Source organism: Papio anubis, chromosome 6 (assembly GCF_008728515.1).
Source record: "Papio anubis isolate 15944 chromosome 6, Panubis1.0, whole genome shotgun sequence".
Taxonomy (NCBI): Eukaryota; Metazoa; Chordata; class Mammalia; order Primates; family Cercopithecidae; genus Papio; species Papio anubis.
In genome coordinates this window covers 111810302-111829712 of record NC_044981.1, presented here as the reverse complement: position 1 = coordinate 111829712, position 19411 = coordinate 111810302, and the positions used below count along the sequence as shown (strand labels likewise).

Below are 19411 nucleotides of genomic sequence, written 5' to 3'. Positions count from 1 at the left end.
ATAATCTTAATCTTAAAAAAGAAAAGTATTTACTAGTCTGCAAGCAGGAAGTTAAGAGAATGACTGCATACCTGAAAAATCCGACATTGACACATAGATTTTGTTTTTTAGGATCACCAGGATAATAAAACTGGATATAAATGTATCCTGCCTGGCAGAATTGCATATAAATATCCATGTCAACATATGTTTGCCACAATTAGGAAAGGTTTCCATCACCCTTTTGCCTTGAGCACTAGTGGAAGAGTTTATTGCCATCTGTGATCATTAGGAACTGAAATCCAAGATTACATAGATAATAATAAACAACGGCTGCCTTGTCTTCCAAACGTGCTGCTGAGTAATATGCAGGGAGTTTTATGGGATGCAGACTTCATTCTGTTTTAAGAACTGATATGGGCCTACATTAATATTTATTTTAATGATATCCTGTAACCACATGATAATGGGATTTTAAAATAGAACCCACTTTTGTGCAGAATAAATATTGTGAATTCAACTATTCTTATATCTGACATATGGGCAACAGATTGAACTCCAAGTGAATGTTTTAAAGGTTTGGTAATACTGACATGATTGTCAGAGGGAAGGCTGTTGCTGCAGTAAAACTGGCAATGAAGCAATGATTTAAGCATGTGAGCTCCCACTTCCAGAGCTTTGAAATGTTATATGTTTCTGGTTGTTTTCTGCCCTGAGTGGAATTTTCTGTTTTACTGTAAATTGCTGCTGCTGTTTAATATGTGTATATTTTTCTTGGTATAAATTTCAAAGAGGATGTTGACCCAGTAGAAAACCCCTTCACTGTAAGAAGAGCAGAAAGTGGCAGCTTTCCACACATGGGACTGCAATCCTGGTTTCTCTTTAGATTCCTTTGAGATCAATTTTCAAAGAGTCCTCAGCAAATGGACATTTGTTTTGGGATGGTATGTAGGTAGGAAAACGCACGCACACACACACACACACACACACACACACACACACACACAACATCCTTGCCCTGCTGTGATGAACCCTCTGTATCTGGATTAAGTATTAACTTGACTTGAGTGAAAGGACTCAGGGTTGAATTCATTTAGTTCAATGGAATTGGTTAATATTCTGCCCCTACTATCAATGATGTTATAATCTAGCAGAGAGGATAAACAATTGCACAGATTACAATATTCATTGTACTATCCTGTAGAATAAGAACCTGTATTGTAGTAATAGCCTCAGGTAATTCACTGGTTAGAGAAGCACTACTCCAGGTAAGAATGTAGTGCTGTCATCTACATGCAAAGATGATGAGGCTTTGCAGAGGACTGGAATGCAATGGAAATAGAGAAGTTCATCCATGAGCAAGTGAGTGTGTGCACATGTGGGATTTAGGGAAGGGGACCTGATGAGAGAGAAGAAACTGAGGATTCTAGCCTGGAAGACTAGACCTCCATTGGCCACAGTGGAATAACCAGCCATGGAGCCTGTTTGGATGTAAAGGGTAGGATTCACCAGCACCAGTTTAGAGCTAGAGATGACTTCAGTACACACAGGTGGTATGTACTTCCGCCAGTCTGAAATAAAGGATTGGACACAGGGAAACATTGCTGCTTGAAGTGATGCTTCTCAAAGCCATTTGACAGTATCTCTCAAGGCCTTGAATGTTAGTACTCTGACTCATTTTTAGGATGTACCCTAAAGAAATCAACCTTTCTGTACACCAGATTCTACATTGCGGCAACATTTAAACCTAAAGCCTCAACACTAGAGGGTTGGATAAGTTACGGAATATTCATACAAGGAACTATTATATGCAATTAAGATTTCCCAATAGCAATGGTAAAATTAAAACCTTTAAGACATGTGACAAAGGAATCATCCTTTTTTTTTTTTTTTTTCTTTTTTGAGACAGAATCTTGCTCTGTCACCCAGGCTGGAGTGCAGTGGTGCGATCTCGGCTTACTGCAAACTCTGCCTCCCAGGTTCAAGCGATTCTGCTGCCTCAGCCTCCCAAGTAGCTGGGATTACAGGCACGTGGCACCACACCCAGCTAATTTTTGTGTTTTTTGATAGAGAGGAGGTTTCACCATATTGGCCAGGATGGTCTCGATCTCCTGACCTCGTGATCCACCCGCCTCGGCCTGCCAAAGTGCTGGGATTACAGCTGTGACCCACTGCACCTGGCTGAATCATCCATTTTTTAAAAGTCAATACTTCATAGATTTTCTATTATGTATTTCCTTTGATGACAGGAAATTAGACCAAAATAATAATGATAATTAGTTATCTTTGAGCTTTCATACTTTGATTTTTATTTTATTTATACTTTTTTATATTTTGGGAGATTTTCATGTTTTTTCAAGTTTCTACAATTAGACAAAGAATATTTTATTTATAAAGTAAAAGTTAAAGATATTTATCTTTCCTAGCAAGCGTGATGGAGGCCATAGGCTATTTAACAGAGGATTACTGATGATACCATTCTTTATATTTGAACAGTACTGCCCACAGTGCTGTCTTTAAAGCAGTGTGTACCTTGTTCAGCAGGGAGGCCAGTACATGGAAAGAATGGCACCTGGGGAATAGGTCCTGGTTAAAACATTGACTTTACTCCGGTTGTGATGGGCAGCCCCTGGTGGAGTTTGAACCCAGGAGTGCTATGATACTGTATATGAGCGAATTGCTCTAGCTTCTGTGTGGAGAATCAGTGCTGGGAGGTATGTATATAGGCAAAGAGATCAGTGGCCAGAAGGTGACTGTAGCAGTCCAGCTGAGAGCTGGTGGGATCAGGGACCAGGGTGAGAACTGAAGAAGTGGTGAACCATGGTCGAGTGTCTGCTGAGAGTGCAGCCCACAGGGTTTGTGGATGGCTCAGTTGTGGGGCATTGGAAAGAAATAGATAAGGGAGGAAGCCAAGGATATTATCCTGAATATCTGAGTGCAGTTGACACCATTTTCTGAGGTTGTGAATGCAGGGAAAGGCAGGTTAGCAAGGGGGAGAAACAGAATTAGGCTTTGGCTATGCTGAGTCTGGAAGATGCAGCTCAACTTTAAGTGCTGATGCCAGGTAGGTATGTGGATGTGTGAACCTGGTGCTCAGGAGAGGGGGCTGGTGTGGCAATACACACCTGAGAACCATCAGCAAGTCAACGATATTTACAGTCACTGGGCTAGATGAGGTATCAGAATGCAGACAGAGAAGAGGTCAGGTGGCTGATCTCAGGGCACCCCAGCACTTGGAAGACTAGGCCCAGGAAATGGGGAAGGAGCTGCCAGCAAGGGAGGAAAGCCAGGAGCCCATGGCCTTCCAGTAGCTCAGTGGAGAATGTGCATCCTAGCAGCCAAAAAGTAAAGTAAGATGAGGAGAGTCAATCATTGGATTTTACAGTGAGAAGGTCATTGGTGGCTGTTTCGATGGAGTGGAGGGGGCTAAAGCCTGATGATCCTTCTTAGAAGAGAATGCTAAAGCTGAAGCTCTCAAAGATTTGAGCAAATACTGTGGAAGCGTAATAGAGCCAAGAAAATCTCCTATGCCCAGGAATCCACAAGCTCACTTGTGGAGCAGCGGTTTCTGCATCTTCTGTGGCTCTGTCGTCTCAAGGCTTCTAGATCCTCCAGCCTGTTTGAAATAAATGTACACAGCAGCTCCAACTTTGCAAGTCCTGTCTCTGGCTGATCACCTCAGTGTCTCTCTGTGTGTGTGTGTGTGTGTGTGTGTGTGTGTGTGTGTCTTTGAATTAAAACCACAAAACCAATTCTACCTTTTTTCCATGTAGCAGCCTCCTTCCCAGGTCTGCGTTTTAGGCAGCTTTTCAGGTGATGGACAGACAGGACCGTGGGGAGTGATGCAATGGGTGCTGTTGTCCTTTTGGGGACACCCCATCCCGTATACACAGGGAGTATCAGGACCTTGAAAGCCCAGCATGACAGCCACACCTTACACCTAGTGGAGTCGGACAGAGTCCTGTGACTCGGACACTGATCATAACAGAAACATTTGTAGGTCAATATGCTGGAAGTAACTGAACAACACTGTGCAGTTCAGTTACCTGTAGGAAAACTTGCAGTAAGACTTGCAGGAAAATACAGGTTCTAACCTTGCGTTTCAGAACTCCTCTTTACCTGCTACAGTGGATTCGGGGGTTCCCCTTCCTTGTGCTGGGGCAACCGCTCCCCACCTACGGATGCTTCGGAGCATGGTTGGGCTCCCAAGGAGGAGAACAGAGGGTAAGACAGACCTGGGGGAGGAGAAGAGGATGTGGGCTAGTGGAGGGCTGTGAGCGAGTAAGGGGAAGCCCCGGGGAAGTGGGCATAGGGCTTTCTAGCGGCCCGCTTCCTGCTAGTGCTGTCCTGCCCCAGGGGCTGGCTGGCTGCTTCCTCGGCCACTACCATCAACCTGTCCACCAGAGCTGCTTGGCTCTCTGGCCTTCTGAGAGTCAGAACAGTCTCACAACTTCAGGACTCTCTGGTTCCTACAACAAGCAGGCGGCGTTTGACATTTTCTGAAGAATTTTTCCTACAAGTAGCGAAAGGTCAACAGTTTAAAATTTGCTCCTAAAAATGTGCATGTTGTAATGTTCAGTGAAAAAAGAAAAAGGTCAGAGTACACGAAATTGTTTAATCTCCATTCTCTATTATAAACACACAAGCAAAGCTGGAAAAAATCACCAGAGTATGGGCCATGATTGTCTCTGGCTTACAAGTGATGGTTTTTCCTTGCTTTTCTTTATTCTCTGGACTTTTTTTTTTTTTTTAACGGTGAGGAGTTATTATTTTTATAACTTAAAAAGTAAATTTAAAGAGTTCTTCCAAAGTATGTCTCTTTGTCTGCTTTTATCATCAGCCTTGGCCAACTGGACACACAGAGGGCTGCTCTCAGGGCCTCGGGTGCCTATGGAGGACAGTCAGACTTGGTGGCCTGGGCCTTGGTCCTGGGCAAGGTGGGCAGGTTGCAGAGGTCCCCAGGCCAGTGTTGCCTGCATCGGCCATACCCCTCTACCTGGTCTCTCCCTCTTCCTCCATGTCCTGTTCTCAACAGGATGGCAGGAACACGTGCAGGCTGGTAACAAATATCCTAGGGCCATACTCGGGAGCAAAAAACAAAGGAGAGAATAATTTCACAAACATTTATTCTTACATGGGCAGTCTTGGTGAAAGGATACGGATAGTTAAAAGACAAGGAGCGGGTAACTGAGGAGAACTTTACCTTCAAGTGATGTTTTAAAGAACACTTTGTAAGACCTTGTGCCATGAAATGATACATGTCACTAATCACTGGTTTAATTTGCCAAAAAGTTTCTGGGGAAACAAGCTTGAGGATCAAAGACTAAAATTTGCATACATTTCTAGTATGATTTCATGTGAATTTCCCCTTTCTAACTTAGCTGATATTTTGCTAATGACTTCTGTATTTTCGCTTTTAAACTGTTCTATGAAAATACCTTATGCAGTGCTTTCTTTAAAACCCCATTTGTTTATTTGTACTAAGCTGAAAGCACACTTTATGTCTGGGAGCAACCAAATAACGAATTTGCTCTCCTTTGAAGACTCATCATTCAGTTAAACATTTTTGAATAATGACAATGGGTCTCGAGTTTCAAAGTTGAGACCCAATTTCTGCACTTGAGGAAATCACTGGTCTAATCAGAGGGCAACAGTGTCATCTGGAAGTGCCGGCTCAGGGATGCCATCCAGACGGAGGTCACGAATGCTGGAAGTGGGTCTCGCAGGGTGAGAGGAGTCACCAGGTAAACATGGGTTGGAAGGACCTGGCAGGCAGAGCAGGGAGCAGGACCCAGTCAGTCCAGGGCAGCAGGGAAGGGGGAGTCTGGGCAGAAATGGTTCCAGGCAGCTCAGTATTGCTGGCCCGTGCATCCTGAGACTTGCCCGAGTTGCAGGTGAAGCTGGTGGCGATCAGGTAGAATGCGGAGCTTTAGATGGAACAGGGTTAGCCGAGAGCCTGTCATGGAGCTGCTCTCTGGGCACTGGGAAACGTAAGTCTGGAGGCTTTGGCTGCAGCTGCAGACAAAGATGCAGGGGCCTCTGACGATGGGGGCCTCAGTCATCTCAGAGGTGTTGCAGGGGTTAGAAGCCTGACTGGGGTCAGAGATGAGGAAGGAGAGGGTCACAAACAGTGATCCTAAACCAATTTGGTTGAGGCAGAAGATACTAATGGCCAAGGGGAGGAGAGAGGCAGCGTAGACTCTAAAGGGGAAGCTTGTTAGGGATGATCAATTGTGTCATCCTACGTGGAAGCTGAGAGCCAGTGCAGAGGGTGAGTTTGGATGTGTGGGAGGCAGCAGTGTATGGCCGAGATGGGGAGTGCTGATGACCAGGTTGCCCCTCTGCAGTTCTGACTGTCCCTCTTCTGTACCTGAGGGAGGAGGGGAAGAAGAGTGAAGTTGAGGCTGGGCACGGTGGCTCAGGCCTGTAATCCCAGCACTTTGGGAGGCCAAGGTGGGCGGATCACCTGAGATCAGGAGTTGGAGACCAGCCTGACCAACATGGAGAAACCCCGTCTCTACTAACAAACAAAAAAAAAAAAAGCCGGGCTTGGTGGTGGGTGCCTGTAATCCCAGCTACTCTGGAGGCTGAGGCAGGAGAATCACTTGAACCCAGGAGGCGGAGGTTGCAGTGAGCTGAGACTGAGCCATTGCACTTCAGCCTGGCCATCAAGAGTGAAACTCTGTCTCCCCCCGCAAAAAAAAAGAAAAAAAAAAAAAAAAAACCTGTGATCAAGCAGCCACATGGGAGGTAGAAAACAATGTGAGAATGGTTTTATGGTGTAGTAAAATGTGTGGCCTAGGGTAGGCTAGGAGAGCTTGATGGAGTTGGTGAAATTTTAAAACAATAGTTGGGGAGAAAAAGGATGGGAAGCTCAGGAGGCAAATCGTATGCCCTCAGTATGTTATCCAGTGCCACACTGACTTCCACAAAAAAAAAACCACACTCAAGACTAACTTGAAAAGTGCATAGAGGTCAGAAACTCAACTTTGGGATAAAGCATTTTTTGTAAAGAGTTAAGTGAATAAAAATCAACATCTAAAATACTTCAACTGAAAGAAAAAATAGATTCCCCATCATTAGAGCCAATGGTTGAAATTCAGACATATGGAAAAATTTAACTTTCAATTCCAGGCTCTAAGCCTAATTCTGAAAGAAAACCCATTAAAGTAATGAAATAATAAAACAAATGAACAATAAAGCTTGATTTTGTAGAGAATAGAACAAATGCTTGGAGATACATCATCATTTTCGTGCTTGTGGATTCATACAGACACCAGTATCTTTGCCTGAAAGTTACAAGGCTGTGGTTTGTAGCTGACCTCAGAGTAGGAGTGGGTAGGAATTTACAGGATGTTATTCTTCCAAGAAGAGTTGGGAGCATTTTGGGGGGATGTAGAAACTTAAAACAATCCAGGTGTTAAAGTAGTTAAGGGACTCTTCTGGAAAAATAATTAGTTCTTAAATCTGTTTAATTTGAATATTCAATAGAGCTATCACCAGGAACCAAAGGAAGTGAAAATGAGGGGCAGATATGGTTCCTACCCTTAACGGGCTTATCACAGAATGCTTTGACTTTCACACAAATGCTTTACATCATTTCATTACCTTTACTCTGGCACATTCCAATTAGCTTCCTGGAGAGCAAGTAAATTGCAGCTTTCACAGACTTTTTTTCTTTTTAAATTTTGTTTTTGGAGTTGTGGAGACTGTGTGCTGCAAATTTTGCTCTTGATAAAGGACATTGAAATGTTTTTAATGCCCTGAAATAACTGAATGGGAATCTTAATAGTCTTGTAATTAAAATGAAAAATAGAGAAGTCATGGGTGGACATTTTAGGAGTGTAGTTCTGTTGTTTCTTGTTTGGGAATTTGTGGATACACTAAGTGTAAATTGTAGTTGAAAATGGGGAAACAAGCATCTACTTTGGGCTAATTTTGTTCTTTTTAATGGTTCTAATTTCAGCTGTCTTCACTTATAGGACAGTATCTCAGCTTACCTGGAGCCACGTTTATAAAAAATTATTTTCATGAGTTCAGTTATATTAGTTATTATCACATGCATTTCCAATGAGCTGTGTATGTGGCATTTTTTTGGTTTTCTTAGTTGCTAGACTCTGGGTTTTTCAGATAATTGATTTAACTTTTCAAGGAGCCTAAATAAACTGTTAAATGTTCATGTTAATTATGAGCTACATCCTGATTTCAGGTATGGTTTTAAAACACTGTGTATCTTTAAAAAAAGGAAACTTGATAGATGTGCAATGATCTGGCAGGGACTCCTTAAGCAGTTTAATATATTAAGGCCCCTGGTTTCATGCACTGTACGACACTCATAATGGGTGTTGATTATATGCTTGGTAACTAGCAGCTTACAGAAAGCACGACTATGGGCTTTTTCTATTTTGAATTGAAAATAAACATCATATCTTTTGGGTGTTAACAGAGGCATTTTTGAGTTGAAGGGTATGAAACAATTATTATCTTTATGGTGAGTTATTATTTGCAGATAAGTTAATGGCTTCCTGTGCAAATAATTGTGGAGTCAGCATACCTAAGACTTGAGTTCTCTTTAAAGAAAAAAAAAATGTATTTATAGATACCTCTTCAGGGTCATTACACAAACTTCAAAGTATTAATGCTTATGAAAAGACCCTTATTTTGAATTTTTTCTATAAGTAACAGTTTTGCCATAAAATGGCCAGATCATTGTACGTAACTCATGACTTTTATTTAAAAAGCTAGTGTAATACATGACACTCACACGCAGCCACACCTTTAGAGAGGGAGAGAGAAACAGCACTGTGTCTTTTGAGCCATTTTGATGTGGATGAACTCTGGTTTCTCCAGCAGTAGCTGTAGTGGCAATGTGGAATCTAAATGGCTTATTACTATAATTAACATGGCTCAGTTGGTTCCCCCCACCCCCTTTTTTTCTTTTTTTGGTTCACTAGGGTCGTCTTCTTGTCCTTTTCTGTGATCGTTCATCCTTCACAATAGTACAGACATGGCCCCTGGACAGGAGAGCAGATCTTCCTGTCCTTGGTTTGTTTATACCCTTGCTTTCATATCAGAGTTTAGATAAAAATCTCTTATTTAATCATTTTTAGTTGGCTTCACATGTTTGGAGTTCTAGGTTTTCCTAATTTTGAAATATTCTCTTTGTTAGAAGTTAGATGCCTCGTGAATAAGAGATGACCCATTGTGCTCTAAATGGATGTATTGTTTTAAAAATCTAAAGTTTGGAAAGGGTGAAATCAAATATTAAAACCTCATTCCTCAAGTATAGTCACTGCTAACAGTTGCTATATTTGTCCTGTCACCAACTTATATCTTTTCTGAAGTTTCTATTGAACCTTGGTCTGAAAAATGATATTAGCATCCTTTATTCATTTCTTCTACCCTATTACTAAGATGACAAACTAGTCCTGGATTACACAGGACTTTCCCAGTTTTAGCTCTGAAAGTCCCATATGCGGGAACCCCCTTGGTCCCAAGAGGGACCTACCCTACCCGTGACCTCCCAATTAGCTAGACTCTGACTATTCCAGTGTCACAGTTAATACACTTATTTCTTATTTCTATAGCCTAACTATGAATATGTTTTTTGTTTTGTCTCTGAGTGGCTTCTGAAAACCTAAAGCCATTATGCAAGTATTATTCACTGTGGAGACAAGTAATAGAATTAGATCCATAGAGAAAGAACTCCCATCATGGGTCATGAAATGTCGCCACTTGAAGGAGATTTACCCAGTAGCTTCACTTCTTCTTCTTCTTCTTCTTCTTCTTTTTTTTTTTTTTTTTTTTTTTTTTGAGATGGAGTCTGGCTCTGCTGCCCAGGCTGGAGTGCAGTGGCCGGATCTCAGCTTACTGCAAGCTCCGCCTCCCGGGTTTACGCCATTCTCCTGCCTCAGCCTCCCGAGTAGCTGGGACTACAGGCGCCCGCCACCACCCCCGGCTAATTTTTTGTTATTTTTAGTAGAGACGGGGTATCACTGTGTTAGCCAGGATGGTCTCGATCTCCTGACCTCGTGATCCGCCCATCTCTGTCTCCCAAAGTGCTGAGATTACAGGCTTGAGCCACCGCGCCTGGCCAGCTTCACTTCTTTATAGACATTTCTCTGCTTTGGGGTTATATTTAGCTTTTCCAGAGTTTTTTTTGTTTGTTTTTGTTGTTTTCGTATTTCATGTCGTCCTCTTCCTTAGATTCCTTTTTTCATTTGGTAGGCTACTCCCTTTGAATAACTTTTGATGTATAATATGCGTAGACAGTAAGCACTGTTATTGCATGTTTGAAAATGTCTGATTTTGTTTTCACACTTGATTATTTCAGTCTAGATTCAAAATTATTGTTTCTGAACTTTGAAGGCATTGCACCTCTGATACCTACAATCTAGTGTAGCCAATAAGTCTGATGTTAGACTTACAACATAGTTGATTGTGTGTGTGCATGGGTGTGTGTCTTTTTACCTCTTTGAACCATATAGGACTTTTTGCTTTATCCTTAGTTCTGAAATTTCATCATTATCTTTTTGTCATCAGTCCTGTTATTTTTGAGCTTTATAATCTGAAGTCTTCTCTAGCTTGGGATATTTTCTCCTCACTAATATTAATGTATCTTCACCTAGAAATCGAGTAGGTGGATTTTACACCTCTTGGAACCGATTCTTCCTTTATTATTTTCCTTCTCTTTGTTTTTTGTTGTATGTTCTGGAGATTTTCTTGGCTTAAATTTTCCAGCCTACTGAATGAGGGCTTAGCCATATAAATGCCATTATTTAATCCATTAGATTTATGTTTTGGCCCTTATTTGTTTAAAATCTGAGCGCTTTCTCATTCTCGTTATTCTTTCCATGAAAGAAGTGTGAATGTCTATGGATATTGCCCTGGCCCTTAAGAAGGTATTGTTCTTCAATGATGATCTTCTTGGATTGCTTAGAATTTTTATTTTCCAGCATGAGAAGCACATACTGAATTTATTAAATTTTAGATAGAATGTATTTCTGTTTCCACCAAGGCCGCAGCTCCGGCTAAGTTAGCTGTCTTATGGCTCCTTGGAACAATTTAGTCTTTCCTACCTCCTGCACTCTCACGTCGTTTTTTAATGTGTTTCCTTCCATCTCCCAAGTCTTCTATAAAAGCTAGTCCGATTGCCCTCCTTCCACCTCAAGTACACAGAAGGTTCTGGAATGCCACCCCTCCCCCGCACCACTCAGCCAGAAGCTGATTTTCTCCTAACATTCATTGACCCTTGCTTGAACCTTTCTTCTCGTTGCCCCTCCCTCTCTTGCCGGGATCACTCCTGCTAGTGTAGAATTTCTGAAGTGAAGGTAAATAAAGGTGTCAAGAGGACAAGAAAATTCCCAACCATGAGAGGGAGAGGATGGAGAATTCTGGGGGCAGGTAGCAGCCCCCTTGCCAGGTACCTCTTGTGTAACAATTGCTGTTCAGTGGTGAGCAGCTTACATTTCTACCTCTTACCTAGAAACTTGATTAGACTGGAACTTAATTTCTCAAATTATTTTATGTTCCAAAATTCAGTTCTAAGTCAAAATTAGTGAATAGATGACCAAAATAGAAGCTATTAGAATTCTCTTTATATAGCAGGGAATGGAATTATATAACCTGCATGCATTCCTGAAATTTCTTTGTGGTTTGGCTTCAGTAAATTACTACTTTACCTACAGCTTTAAAAGTATATTTAGACTTAAGTTTAAAGAGTGAGAACCACATGTGTAAACATCATTGAATACCATTCTTTTAATGAATGGGGAATGTTATTTATATTCTGTCTTCACTTCCTCTGGAAAGCCCATTTCTTTTGGGAAGGCTTTAACTTATATTGTACTCACCTTAGAAAGTGAAAAGAATTCACTTTAGTATATTTTAACCCAGCCACAAAATTTTCACTGTTGCTGCTGGGACCTGCTTGGCCCCAATCTCTGAGTACAGTGTTTTAAAATTGAAGTGTCTTAAAATAGCAAGACAATATATATGCCACTAGAATAGAGGATGGGTATGTTTAAAGGATTTGAATAACCCTTATTAATGCTTTAATTTTTTACAATGCTATGTATTTCTCTAGTTTTCTTTTTTAATTTTTAAGAAATTGACAACATACTCATGGAATACATAATAATGTTCATCATCTCCAACATTTTATCACTTTTTGTGTTGGGAATATTCAGTATCCTTCTAGCTATTTGGAACTACATATTATTGTTAATTACAGTCATCTGTGGTGATATAGGACACTAGAATTTATTCATCCTGTCTAGCTGTAATTTTATGTCCTTTAACAAATCTCTCCCTATCCTTTTTTTTTTATTATTATTTTGAAAAACAGTTTTGCAGTTAGTATTTCAGTGACAATGAGGCAGGCAGGTGGGTGGGAACCGATGACCGAGAGCTTCCTGGGCTAGCCTGAAGCGTCTGGGCTCATCTACATAGCGATGGGGACCATTGGAAGGATTGAAGCAAAGAACTCCATATGATCATGCTTATCGTGTAGCTGGCAGGGTGCAAGTAGACTGGGAGGCAGAGCAGAGGGGAGGTCCTGTGTAATGCATGTCAGAAAGCAGTGGAGCCATGGACCAGGCAGGAATTATGGTTCCTGTCCAATTCTGAACCTTTGTCCGGTATCAGTGGTGCTGCCATTAGACTAATTTGCTGGTTATTTTATAAAGATTCCTTTTAGGGCTGGAAGGGACCTTGGAAGTTTTTATGCAACTGTCATTTTGTAAATGGTAAAAGCCTAAGGAAGTGAAATGACTCCTCCAAGTCAGACAGCTCATTAATAGCAGATCTTGGCCTTGGGCCCAAATCTTTCGATTCCAAAGCCACCGCTTTCCCTGTAGGGCTACCCATCTGGCCCTACCTGCTGTCTGCTAAGCACATGCCCAGGCCAGCATCCTGCCAGTTGGACCTATCACCTGATTGTTGATGGTGCAGAATGTGATATTGACAGACTTTCTGTTTTTTTCTAGTCAGCTCATGACTGACTCTCCTAAATGACTTCATTATAATTTTCCCAACTCTTCCCAAATGCGCAGCCTTGCCCAACTTTTTCAGAAGATGATCTTGACTTCTACTTCTCTGAGCAAATAGAAATCACTTGAGAACACACAGGGCCATGGCCTGCCACCAAATCTACCAAGAACCATCATGTTCCTGCCTTTGTCATAACAGCAAGTGTGTCCCCATCTTAATTAACACTGGGTCCTGGGCTCTGGGTCCTCGTTCTTCCTGTCTTTTCAGGGATGCTTTGACTTACTCTTCCTTTTTCAGTATTTTCAACCTCTTCCTCTCTAAAAGGTCTATCTTGTCACTATTTATATATCATCCGGACTCTCCAACGTAAAACCCTGCTTGGAATACCTACCCCACAATAGCTCTTTCTACTTCCCTCCCCTCAGGCCTTGTGTAAGATACATGGTGTTTCACTCATCGCCCTGAACTGTTTCCACTTTAGCCCTTACAATTTCCCCAAACTGCTCTCATTGACCTCATGCCACTAAATCCAGTGAGCACATTCTACTTGGTTGTTCATTTAACAATTATTTGCGAGCATCTGCCATGTGCTGGGCATCTGGCATGCTGTGGTACACAGAGAAATGGGGTCTCCTGTGGTCTAATGTTGGGGACAGATGTTAAAGAAATACCTATAGTTGCTGAATATTTAGATCAGAAAGTACAAATCTAACTAATTTTATGGCAGGAGTACTATATGTCAGTTTTTTAGTGGACACTAAATGTCAGTTTCATAGTGAAAAACTTGTGGCTAGAGAATGCTCTAGCTTATCTGTGCACTATGAGTGTCCTGCCCTTTAATCTGGGTTTAACTGTACACACAGCCAAATGCCCCCACTATTAGAGGCTCTTTTACCTTTTATGTAGTCAAGATACCTTGACTGAACATGCACATAAACAGAATCTGAAGAAATATTACTCTGTTCATGGAGTTAGAAACTAGAAACCATATATATCTATATTCTAAATAAAATTATTCTAAAATAAACAAGTTTAATATAGTCTAAACTGGCAAGATAGATTGAAGAAAACCCTAATGGCTTCCGTGAAGCAAAGCGAAAATATTATGCAGAAGAGATGATCTGTGAGGTTCAGATTCTATGAAAGATTTTTGAAATGGTAATCATATTCAGTTTTGAACCATTTTAAGATCAACAAAATAACCGTGAAGCACATGTTAGATATGCTAATGAAGGTTTAGTGAAAGTAAAAGTTTTCTCAAGTCCAGATTGAAAATGGCAAGGTGTTTTTGCATATGTCAGTTGTCTCTCTCTTATTTTCCTCATGTGCTACATTATTCAATTTTAACAGTTCCCCTCTTTTTAGAAGTAAAAATGGTCCATGTTAGCAAAACCAAAGGTTTCCAGGAAGTACTAGTGGCTGTAGTGCCATGGAACATGTGGATGAATAAATCACCGTTTGGTAGTAGCTGTAAAACGTTTTATTGGAAGCCAGCCCTTCGTATTCATGTTTCCTTTTTCCCTCCCCTGAAACTGAAAGCTCATTGAAATAGCCTCAAGATAGATGTTAAGTAAAAATTCTGTGATATATTTGGAAGTTCTCTTTTTTAAAAACCAATATGTCAAAGCCTGTTTTACTTGACTGATGTGGAAAGGCAAAAAAAAAAAAAAAAAAAAAAAAAGCAAAAGGAAAAAGGAAATTACCTTTCTAAATAGAACATTTTCAAGTGATGTAACACTTTTTTCCATATGTTGCCTGAATAAAGTATATTTTTACAGAAGCCTGGTTAAAAAAATTGTGCTTCACCATTAAATAAATAGGTGAATACAGATTCAGATTTTAAAGTTATCTCCTAAAATATTAGTTTATTAAATAAGTGGCACAAGAAACCTAATATCCTGTTTCCCTTTATCGAATCTGTTTGACATGTGAGACAGTACAACTTTGGAAACCACAGCCATCTGAATTCTGTTCATTTGAGGGAATTTTATTATTTTAATTAACATTCATTTTCACTGCTTGTTAACACATTCTGAATTGCTTGAAGTTACTGACCTAGATTGAAAGAAGCTCTTGAACTCTATAAAAGGTGGTGCTTATAAATATTTTCTGCTCAGAAAATGTTGCTCAGTTTCTGTGGCTTCCTCCATTTTATTACGTGTAGAATCTGCCAAAACCTTGCTAACTTTCATAATCGCCTTCCTTTTCCCCGTTTATGCCTGGACTTGAGTATCTCTGGAAAGTCTTGTCTTACCCATAATTTTCCTCCACCAGTATGCTACCAAGACCCAAATTTTAATATCAAAGTTGTATTTTGTTATGCTTTTAGAAATTTACTGTATAACTACAGTTGCCTTTGGGCATTGTCTTTAATGCTGTGCCAGGCATCCCACTGGCTAAAGGTCCCGTGACAGTAAGGACTGAATCTGTCCCAATCATGGCTACATCCTTAGCACCTGCACTGGTATGCTGTTGGTGTTCAAATGTTGGATGCATTCAAGGCATTTTATGATAGCACAGGCTGCTCAAGTAAAAGCATTGATAACTGTATTACAGCACTTGTGATATAGCTGCTATCCAGTTTGTCTCCTGGTATGTATCCTTTCAAGAACCTGATGTCTTAGGCAGTGGCTCAGTATTTTTCTATGTAACCCTAGTGTCTATAACAGCACCTGTAATAGTAGCGGTACTTAAGTGAAGCTCATTCATTGAAGAAACATTCCCTACTTTTTACATTTTTGCCCAGCATCCCCTCCAACTTTAAAAACTCAAGGAAAATAGTGACGGAATCCCCAGTTCTTTGGCCAGCTTTTCTTTATTAAGAGGCCATCTTTGCTGTAAGTATGAAAAACAGAGAGACATACTAGGGAATATGAGGAAGAGGTCACCTACTGGAATGCCTCATCTCTAACTAAGTATTAGAATTAATTATCCTTTGCCAGGTAACTATGCCAATTTTTAGTCTGTTTAAAAAAAAATAGGAAATAGTAGAAATCTAAGGTCTGGACCGTCAAAATTTGGTGTTGGGTTCTTGTTGTTTGTCTGCTTTTAGTTTCCTTTTTAAAAGCTCACAGTCAACTTACCATGAAATCTAGCCCAGATTCTAGAAGCATCTGTTTTCAGTGTAACACATCTTAATAATATAGTAAGAACCTCAAATCAATCCTGCCTCATATTGGTGTGTGTCCTGTGGAACCTAGGAACTGATACAAACTGGAAACTGAACTCATCTTAAAAGCTCAACTCACTTCATAAATTGTATTTACATGCAGCATGTGGTGCCTGATGAGACAGGCAAATGTAATATACAATATCTGGATTGAGTGGGGAGAACCTTTCTTTTGACAAATCTTTCCTAATATATCTGTCAAAGCACCACTGAAAACAATTCAATGGATTAAAAACTGCTTGATGTATGTAGCTTTTCTAAAATGTGAGCTGTGTTTCTTGAAGATACCATACTTCATTCACTTTACAATTCCTCATGCCTGCATAGTGCCTGGCTCATACCAGGCATTCACTACATAATTGAATCTAATAATGAGTAAAACTCGTATATGTACTGGTTAGGAGACTAAGAAATAGCAGTTACCAAAAGATTTGTACCTCTCCTGTGTGGTTTCCACTTCCAAATTCTAGGATTTTTCCCCCTAAGTGATTGACACCCACTGTATTTTTTTTTCTTTCAAAAGAAGAAATGGCCATTTGCATATATCATATTAGAAATTAAAATTGACTTGAATTACAGGCATGAGCCACCATGCCCGGCCGACAGTGTTTTTTGTATTCTTCTTATTTTTGCAACTTTTCTTGGTATTTCCAAATATATTCTTTTAAGTTAGTAATATCCTTTCTAGAAAAAATCAGGATACTTTTTAAAAGATAACTTCTCCAGGAACAACAAAAAGATCCCTAGAAATACATCTCGTGAAAGATCCATGAGACCTTTATGTAGAAAATGGAATAATTTTAACTTCATTGGAAGTTATTTTTAAGGATCTAAATAGTGTGGAGAGGTAACATGTTCATAGACAATATCATTATTATAATATAAAGATGTTGATTTTCTCATATGTAGATCTAATGCAACTCCAATCAAATTCAACATGCTTTTGGTGGAACTTAGGTTAATTCTAAAATTTATATAGAACAAAGATTCATAAGTAGCCAAAATAATTCTGAAGAAGCACGTAGAAGAATTTACCAATGTTATTTATAATTGTTACAAAATCATAGTTACTTAGGCAGTGTGATTTTGGCAATAGGGATAAGCAGTTAGACCAATAAAATAGTAGTCTTGAAACAGGCCCACATTTCTATAGAATCCTAATATGTAACAGATGTGCATTGCAAATAAGAGGAAAGAATAAATTAGTAAGTGACTCTGGGGTAATTGGTTATCCTTATGGAAAAAATGAAAATGTATCCCTGCCTCACACATATACAGTCATCAATTTCTACTGGATCAAGGACTTACATGTGAAATTACAAAGTGTTTAAAAGAAATATATAAGAATATTTTCATGTCCTTGGGATAGGAAAAGAATTTCTTAAACAAGACAAAAATCATTAAACCATAGACATATGTAACTGCATTATATTTAAGATCCTCTGTTGAGAGTGAAGATAAATCATAATCCATAACAGACCTGTGGATTTATATATTGAAGAATACATGAAGAACTCCAACAAATTCATAAGAAAAAGACAATTCAGTAGAAAATGGGCAAAATGCATGAACAGGTTTTTCACAGGGAAGGAAACATGAATGCATATGAAAATATGCTCATCAACCTCATTAGTAGTTAGGAAAATGCAAATTTAAACCATAGCAATACCATTCCACACCCAGGAGAATAGCTATAGCTATAATTACAATTTTGTAGCATCAAGTGTTGGCCATAATGTAGTGTAGAGCCAGTGGAACTCTTATACACTTTGGCTGGAGTGTAAATTAGTACAATTCTTGAAAAACTTTAGCATTACCAGTAAAGTTCACCATGTGTGTGATGAACAGCCTAACACTTTCAATTCAGATAAATACAATGTAGAATCTCCAGCACAGGAATACAGAAGAAATGTACAGCATTGCTTTTAGTAGGAAAAAAACCCAAACTGGATACAGTGTACAGGTCCAAACACTAGAACATACAAATATACCACAAATTATTCAATAACATACTATCCACCCATACAAACAGTTGAACTACATGATTGGCAAAATAACATGGGGGAGATCTCACACAATATTGAGTGGGAGAAAGCAAGTCACAATAGTGTATGTACAAGCCTGTTTTACAGTTCAAAAGCACACAAAATTTATCAGCATGGGGTTTCTCCATGTTGGCTTATCCTCGAACCCTATGTGTTTGCAGGATGGCTGCAGCAGCTCTCCTCCCTCTTGTTCTTATCTAATAGTGGGAAAAGTTCTGTTTCCTTCTTCATAAAACCCAAAAATTAGATCTCGGTGGCCCTGATTGGTCTGGTGTGGGCCATGTGCCAATCCATGAACTAATCACAGTAATTAGGGGGATGAAACATGATGAATGGCTTAGCCTAATTAATGTCATTCCGAGCACATGGGCTGGGAGTAGGGCAAAGGAGAGGAAAATGTTGGTGTGAATGCCAGAAGGAGGGTAGATGGATGTCAGGCTTCAAAACCAACAGATGATGTTATTCCACCCACTTCATAGAAGCCAGTTTGTATTACACAAGCCATTGTTACTTGCTGATGTCTATGAATGAAATGAAACAGCTCAAAGAAGGGCAGGTAGAAGCAAGAAAGGGGTTTTTATGTTGCAGTGGATGTAGAATCACAAGTTACCTAGCTGACATTCCCAGATTGGAAGGGACAGATGTGACATGGCTCTTCAGGATGGCAGGTAGGAGCAGCAGCACGGATCTATTCCAAATAGAGATTATTTTGAGATCTACCTGATCAGATTTTATATCTCCTCAAAAATATTCCCTTTGTTTTCGTGTACTTGACCATCTTTGTTACTGACTTAAATCATATTTTCTGGAAACTCATGGGAGGAACATTGATAGATTAACCCTTTTGGCATTATTACAGTTCGACACTGATCTGAAGTCCTGTCATTTCTGGTAGCCCCTTATATGGATTTCTCCCCTCACTTTGTTTCTTTTACAAAGTTCATGTGTTTTACTCAAGAAATAACACATTTTGTGCTTATGAACAAATGTATTGGGCTCCTATATATCAAACAATTGACATTTTCGGGAAAATGTTTATGCTTTGGGTCTTTGCATAGTCAGTATCATATTTAGAAGTGTTATTATCAGACATGACTTTAAATCATTCTTGTTTAAGCCACGCCTAACTCAGACCATTAAAAGCCACTTTACCTAGTCACATAGAATAACAATGGCCTTTTATTTTGTCCTGCATATAAAAAGCAAGGTTGGTCTTTTTCGTGGGTAA

The 19411-nt window shown here is 39.8% G+C and overlaps 1 protein-coding gene across 2 annotated transcripts in view; it reads left to right on the top strand.

The window, feature by feature from the left end:
* Positions 1–2045: 2045 nt before the first annotated feature.
* The window catches only part of PLEKHG1 (pleckstrin homology and RhoGEF domain containing G1), a 211590-nt gene continuing 194224 nt past the window's right edge, over positions 2046–19411 (top strand). For both annotated transcript variants that reach the window (XM_009205883.4, XM_031667353.1), the window contains exon 1: positions 2046–5723. The gene's annotated coding sequence lies outside the window, so the exon portion shown is untranslated. The remainder of the gene's footprint in view (positions 5724–19411) is intronic.